The sequence below is a fragment of the Montipora capricornis genome, chromosome 8, assembly GCF_036669925.1.
Source record: "Montipora capricornis isolate CH-2021 chromosome 8, ASM3666992v2, whole genome shotgun sequence".
NCBI lineage: Eukaryota > Metazoa > Cnidaria > Anthozoa > Scleractinia > Acroporidae > Montipora > Montipora capricornis.
Window position 1 is genome coordinate 23,358,727 of NC_090890.1, and position 7,500 is coordinate 23,366,226.

General features: G+C 37.4%; 1 pseudogene; it reads left to right on the top strand.

Annotated features, from left to right (window-relative positions):
- LOC138059009 (uncharacterized) overlaps positions 1–7,500 on the top strand; it is a 28,485-nt pseudogene that overhangs the window by 9,488 nt on the left and 11,497 nt on the right.

A 7,500-nucleotide genomic window follows, 5' to 3' on the forward strand; every position in this document is an offset into this window, starting at 1 on the left:
GGGCTGTCAGAAAAAAAAGGTTGAAGACAGTAAAAAAATAAAAACACACAAAGAAGCATACAAAGTGATAAACTACGAGAAAGCTGAAGAGAAATCAAGAAAACAGCGACCACCTCACACTCTAAGTCAAACAACCAAAAAATATGTGTAATTTAGGCATCTAATTGTTCAGTGAAGAAAACCTTTTATTCTGGAGGCTATTTGTTGCTTAGTGCAGATAGAAAACATGATTGATTTATGATGACATGCTGGTCCCAGAGAGAACATGGAGATACCGCCACTTAATCCACCACACAAATCCGACCATAACTAACAATTTAATTCACAAAGCGCTATCATAGTTTATTAAAGAAGATAAAGAAGGTTACACTTACTATGCAGTTAGTGATCAGCAATAGCGTAATTGTCGTAAGGTTTTGTCTTTCTTGACCTCTGGTAGTGTTGATTCGATGGCGTTCCACTCAAGCGACTCAACTTTCGACCGTTACTACGTGACATCACACTGGCATGAGGAGTGGGTCAAGAAATGTCATTGGAAAACAATACAGTTACCCACTCCTTCCTGGGTATGGCTAATGTTTGCACCTCAATTTAGACTGGGTTATTTCTGCCCCTTCCATTTTCTCCTCTTCCTCTGCGAATGTGGAGGCATGGTGGTAAAGTGGTTAGTGTGCTGGACGCCCACCCCCTAGGGTTGTTGGTTCAAGGCCCAGCTCTGTCTCCATGTTGTTTCCTTAGACAAGGAAATCTTCACACTAGCTTACAAACGGGTACTGGGGACATGCTGCTAGGGGTAACCAGTTGCGTTGTATCAGCATTAACTCCAGGGTGGAGTAGCAGTACTCTGACAGTTACTTCCTGTTACAGGAGCTGGGATAAGGTCCCACTCTGGGTCAGCCCCTGGCAGCTCATGTGTGGCTTTGCCTTGCATTCTGTAACTGAACTGCAGATAACACTTTCCTAAAATGTTAATTGGTTCACTAAATCTGGGTTCCCAGCCTTCATACCCATGTTTAACCTTAAATAAGGAAAGGCTAATTGACAAATGTCATGTACCCATCAAGAAAAGAAGAAAAAGCAGAAAGACCAAAAAACATTGTTCATTTGCCCTCACTAGTAGCCTCCCATACAGACACTCTTAGGGCTTCATCATGGGCTCCTCTGCTCGTGGGGGGGTGGTAATGTGTGATGAAGCCCTAAGAGTGTCTGCGTGGGAGGCTACCTCACTAGTTACTATATTGATTTTGTTCTAGTGTTTTGCAACTTGCTGGGGATAATTTTTGAAATAAGGGGTATCGCATTGAATTTCCTCATTTTGTTAACAGATCAAGCATATGCCAAGAAAAGTCCCTGATCGTCTGATGCTCTATGAATTCCTGGATCTATTGCTACTGTGAGTAACAATCAAAAGATACAATTAAATGTCAAAAAGAAAACAGAGATGGGCAAAAGAAGATAAAGTCGACTTTTCCAAATATGAACATTCAAAGTTTAAGGATTTATAAACACACCAAATGCGCTTCTACTTAGCCAGGGGACAGATGTTTCCTGCACATTTCTTTTGTTGCATACAGAAAAAGGAAAGAAGGGACTGAAGGGTCCCTTTTTCTGCTTGTATAACAAAGGAAGTAGGGGATTTGTGCATGCAGACTCACTGCAATAGAGGTTTTGCACGGCTGCCATGTTGCATGGCAGGAACAATAGATTATTTTTCTAACACAAAATATTTTCATTGTTCCTGCCTTGCAACATGGCTGCTTTGCAAAACCTCTATTCTGCTAGTAATACTCTGTCATGTAACTATAATCTACGTAGCTAGATGTTTAAGATTAAGGAGAAAAGCCACTATTATTTCTAACACAATCATTAAGCAGATGCCCTGAAGCATTACCCCCATTGACAAGTAAAATATTTTGGCATTCAACAGAGAAGAAGTGATTTTGAAAAAAACATTTAAGTACAAAAAAAATGAGATAAAACATATCTAAACATGGTAAAAAATACTAAAAGCTTTGTTCAAAATGACGGTGTTTTGACAATGGCTAAACGTCATCATCAAGTCTTAGGAAAAATCTTTTGAAAGAAAACCAATTTAAGGTCTTAAGAAAGTGCCAGGTCAAATTTGATTGCTTAGTCTATGAAATGCTCTTCATTAAGAGTCTCCAGCCTAATTTGAATATCCAGACTATATAGGCTCCTTTCAGCTATTGCTCTTTTAGTATTTATAGATTTGTAATTTTAAAATAACTTTGACTTGATAATGACGTTTAGCCAATGTCAAAATGTTGTTGTTTTCAACATTATTTAGTTAGTATTTGTTTGTTTTAAGTGTGTGTGTGTGGAATAAATTATACAATACAAAAAAATTTGTTTTAAAAAGTTAGTATTTTTTACCATGTTTAGATGTGTTTTATTGCAGTTTTTTATAGTTAAATGTTCGACAGAGATAGATCTTTAAGTGTCACTCATAGGAAGGTTAAAGCAGACAATTTGAGTGGTTGTAGATCTATGTTCACTTGTCAACCCTTTCATCCCTAAACCAACCCCAATTTACGGGCATTACTAAACCACGAAACAGCGAAACGAAGCTCCAAAACACCATTTATGACCCCACCGTACATTGAATACTAACCGAGAAAGGTTGGATTTGAGATTAAGTATCGTTTTAGGCCTAATTAGGCCTAATTAAGATTAGGATTCAGATTAAGACTGCGATTATGTGTAGTAACGCCTAAAACAATATTTTATCTTAAATCAAACCTTTGTCGGTTATTATCAGAAACCCATAAGGGTTGAAACGTGTAACGTGTGTTCACAGCTTCAAAGTATTCAGTGCGAACTGACTGGTTAAATGTTTCAGTGCTAAGTACCATATTTGGAAACCCCTCGCTCTTGTTGTTCCAAATATGGTACTTAGCAAATTGGATATTCAGAAGCTTGTTTCCCAGCACACAAGGGCCGTTACACGTTTCAACTCTTATGGGTTTCTGTTAGTATTCAATATATTGTGGGGACATACATGGTGTTCTGGTGCTTCATTTTGCTGTTTTGCTGTTTCCTTGTTTAGTAATGTCCCCAATTTGCAAGTAAAAGTGTCTGGCATTGAACAGAGTTACTTCTGCAAGTGCATGCACTCTTAAGAGGGAAAAGGCTGTAGGTTAATTTAGCTGTTCTTGGAAACCACACCAACGCAAACTTCCAAACTGTGGAATTTTGGTGATGTTGGGCCTACTCTATGGACAAGAAAAAAGATGAAGGACAGGTGTTAAAGTTTTGTAATGTCTTAATTTCAGGTGTGAGCGAGATTCAGATATTCCTTTGCAGCCAATGTTACAAGTTACTGGAGTTGACAAAAGCAACCTGTACAAGGCAGGTTCTCTATTTTTGTTTTATCAAAAAGTGCATAATATGATTGTATGATTTCTCTAGGTCAGTTTCCAGTTGTCGCTGTTTTAACTTTCTGTATAGGTTCCCATTAGCCTTTATCTAATCTTGACTTTTTTGCGATCTACTTCTAGACATGTAATAATATTATGTTTTTCTCTTTTTTTTTCTGTTGCAGCTTTGTGATTTTCAATCAGTTCTCTCCACAGACGATCAAAAGAAGATTCGTTATCTGGATCACTTGTATGAGGTTAGTCATGTCTTGTGGATGTATTTACATCTTATTACCTAAATGCCATTTTAGGAAGGAGGGAGGGGGGGGGCGAGGGGTGAGTAATATAATCGGGATTTCTGTCACCTTTATATTCTGTTGTGACAAATTTCAACAAACTAGTAAGCCCTGATGAAAATCCTTTAGGGAGCTTTAAGATTTTCGAAGATGTACAAATCTTAAAAGAGTATTAAATTACTGTCCCCAGTTGTTCAAAAGGTGGATAATGCTATCCATCAGTAAATCACTATCCATTGGATAGGGCAATTGGTTTTGCTATGACTTATCCAATGGATAGTGGTTTATCCAAGGGAGAGCGCTATCCATCTTTTGAACAACTGGTGCCTGATGTTCAAATATTTTAAAGCTCCTTTCAAGTTTTGTGGAGATCAATCTCTCCGAGATTCACCCTATCTACAATCTTTATTTCCCCTCTCCCCAGTCCCCTTCCATTTTCCCTCCCTCTCCTTCCCCTTTTAACGCCTGCCATGCAGGGCATTTAAGGCAACTGAAGATATTGGAAGATCTTTGTCTTCAAGGATCTTTTGCTAGTCTTTGATGTCAAAGGTCCGTTGAGGTCTTTATTACTAAGGACAAACATCTAGTAGTTATTCTCCTGGGCCCGGTTGTTCGAAAGCCGATTAACGTAATCCAGGATTAGCGTAAACTTTTGTTTCATGTTTGCAACTTTTTGTTGAAAGTTTCTTTGCTTATTTTTGTTTTACAAGATTGACTTCTTCTAATGTAAAGTTTTGCCGAATATCAGCGTTGAACAGCATTTGGGAGTAGAGAAATAAACTCCTTGGTTAATTTTTAATCTGGGATAAGCGTTAATTGGCTTTTGAACAGCCGGGCCCTGAACCTACCTGATCTGTCAAATAATTAATGTAGAATTTCCATCCAATCCTCAGCAGATATCTGTTAAAGTGGTTCAAAAGGGTTTTCAGCTTAGTGTGCGTGGGTAAGCCACACACGCAATCCTAAACCTTCTGGCGTCAGCTCCTGATTCAAAATGGCTCACTGGAAATAAGCAAATACTGTTAATAAGTTTGAGAAGTGATGTTGCCGCATTTTTGCAACAAAGGGTGCCAGACGAGGAGTCTTTTGAAATACTTAATTTTTTGGCTGCCAGACAATAAACAGTGTACATGCATTATACACAAACATACGAAGCACCTTCATATTAACTGTAGAATTCTTCAAAACTCTAGTTCTTGTTTGCAATATTGGTTGTCTATTAATTGAAATAAGTATTAAAATAACATTACAATACCAGCAGGTGCCTACCGTTTAAGGTTACTGCTAACCTTTTGGGGTGCCTTCCAGGAAATCTTTTGTTAGCGTGTTATTTTCGGTAAAACTCCAGCAAACTATATATCACCGAAAAGGTAATGAAATGAAGAATCCGAATATATGAACATTTTTGTTTATTATGGCTTTCTTTAGCGCGTGCGTTCTCTAACATTTAACATGACATAAGACACATGTCAACATTTGTTGGCAAACAAAATAATGTTGAACTGTGTGTTGCTGGATTAAAATATGAACTGAAGATACTTTTACACTTTGTTTTCAGCAAGGGCATGTCAGAACAAACTCTAGCCATCACATTGAATACCAGTCATGGCGCCTGCTTCACAAGGATTGTTATGTGGACAGTCACCCAAGGATATAGATTTGGTAAGAAATATTACTTCAAGTACCAATACACAGTCTAGCCATTCTTGTCACTGTTATAAATAACAGCATAACAACAATATTAGTGCACACAATAGGGCTGGAGCAGCTTTCTTAGGTTCTGTGTTGCATTCAGGGGCTCCCTAATTAAATCCTTAAGTTAGCTTCCATGTAAATCTGAGGATAATGGTGCAAACACCCATGAGAGAAGGTTGGTTGCATGGACTATTCATCATCAATGATAATGCAATTCCAATTTGAGACACACAACTTCATAGAGCCTGCAGACCAGTGCTACATGTTGTCTATATTAAAAAATAAGCAAGCTACAATAATATTATTATTATAAGAATTGTGCAATATTTGTACAATAAATGTAGCTCCCAAGGAGATCTAGTAAAGTAATTAAAAGTAAAGTCACTTTTAAATAGCATCAGTAGCTCCTTCACCTATGAGGCTGGTATCAGTGGAGGCTGACGATGTGCCCTTTACCCCACTCCCTCTGTCAGTGCTCCGTTTTATGGGTAATTTAAAGCTATAGCTACGTGGATCAGAGGAAAGTCAAAACACCTTGAAGTCACCAAGGATCGAACTGGGGACCTCTTGCTCCAAAAGCCGCGCACTAACTGACTGAGCTATGCCTTCTCCCAACATTTGTTGAACTCAATGTGTGGAGCAATTCTGGCCGGTGTTGTGCTTTGAATTCTGCCTGCGACTCTGATTTTTCGGATGTCCTTTTGCCTATTGACAAGCAACTAGCTTATTTTCTGGGTTGACTTTCGTCATATCTGAGTAGTCTTAGCTTTAATGAAATATCCATAAAATAGAGCACTGGCAAAGGGAGGTGGTTAAGTGTGTACAAAAATCTTTTGTTGATACCACAGGTCTTGAAAGCTGATGGAACTGTCAGTCTGTGTTTAACAAAGTCACTGTACTTTACTGTTTAATTATCTTAAAGAGAAGAAAGGATCATTCTTGTAGTTTTTGATAGTTTGATTTACTGGACATATTTATACAAAAAAACTAGGAGATGAGTACATGTCACAAGTTTAGAGAGGTTCCTAGTGGCCTTTTGTCATTCTTAGTTTTCATGGTTGTCAAAAGTAGCTGGCTGCAGGCAAAATCACCATCTTCTTTGTTGTCTTGGCCTGATAAAGCAATAATTCTACTGCATTGTTGGTTATTAAAGATGTTACATTTTCTTTACACTTTTCCAAAGCAACCATCTACACTATATGTCAAACCCCTCTTTACAAACCTGTGGTTTGTCAGAACTTTTTTACCAATGCCTAATGTTTTCAATGCCAGGTTAGTAGACATCAGCAGAGGTCCTTGGAACTAAACGATCACCTGGACCATTCTAATAAAAAGGTATAAAATGATTTTGAACTCATTAATAATTATCCCTTTCACACCCAAACCGGCCTAAACTGGCCAGACTTAGTATTTTACTGTGTCTAACGCCAGATAGTTTTACTCGTCAATGGGGAACCCCCGGGAGTCAATGGATTTCTAATTATTATTCATATTGCTTTTAGCCTGCTGTTACTAGAAAGCTCCCATTCTGATCAGGCTAATGAGTTTAGAAACACAATGAAAAAAAGCTATGTGTAACATATTTTTTAATTTGCATATTCATAAAATAAGACTAGAACATGATAATAAACAAGTTCACTTAATCACACAATATTTTACAATACATACTTTAACACATTAAGGGCCCTTCTTTTGAAGAAGTAATTTCGCATACCGGTACTTGTTCTTTGGGTTTCATCATAACCCTAACCACAAAAGCTTAACCCTAACCAGTCTGTATGAACAGGGTTTGATAGGGCTGGCGCAAATAGTTTCAGTATTGAAATTTTAATGTATATGTTGTTGTTCAATTTTATCCCCTGGTTGAAATATTATTATTTTTAACCAGTTTAAAATTTTTGAACCACACCATTTTTTTTTTTCAAACCAGTTTAATTTTTTTTGACACCACCCATTTCAACATAGCTGGACATCTTTCTGTAATTAAGTAGAACTCTTTATAAATGGAGTATGTATAAAATGAACTATAGAGAAATCATTTAAAGATTATTATTGTGGATTGTTGTCTCTGGTGCTATCAAAAGACCATCAAATTTTAGTGATTATAAGGGTCAAATGCTCAGCTTAGTGAT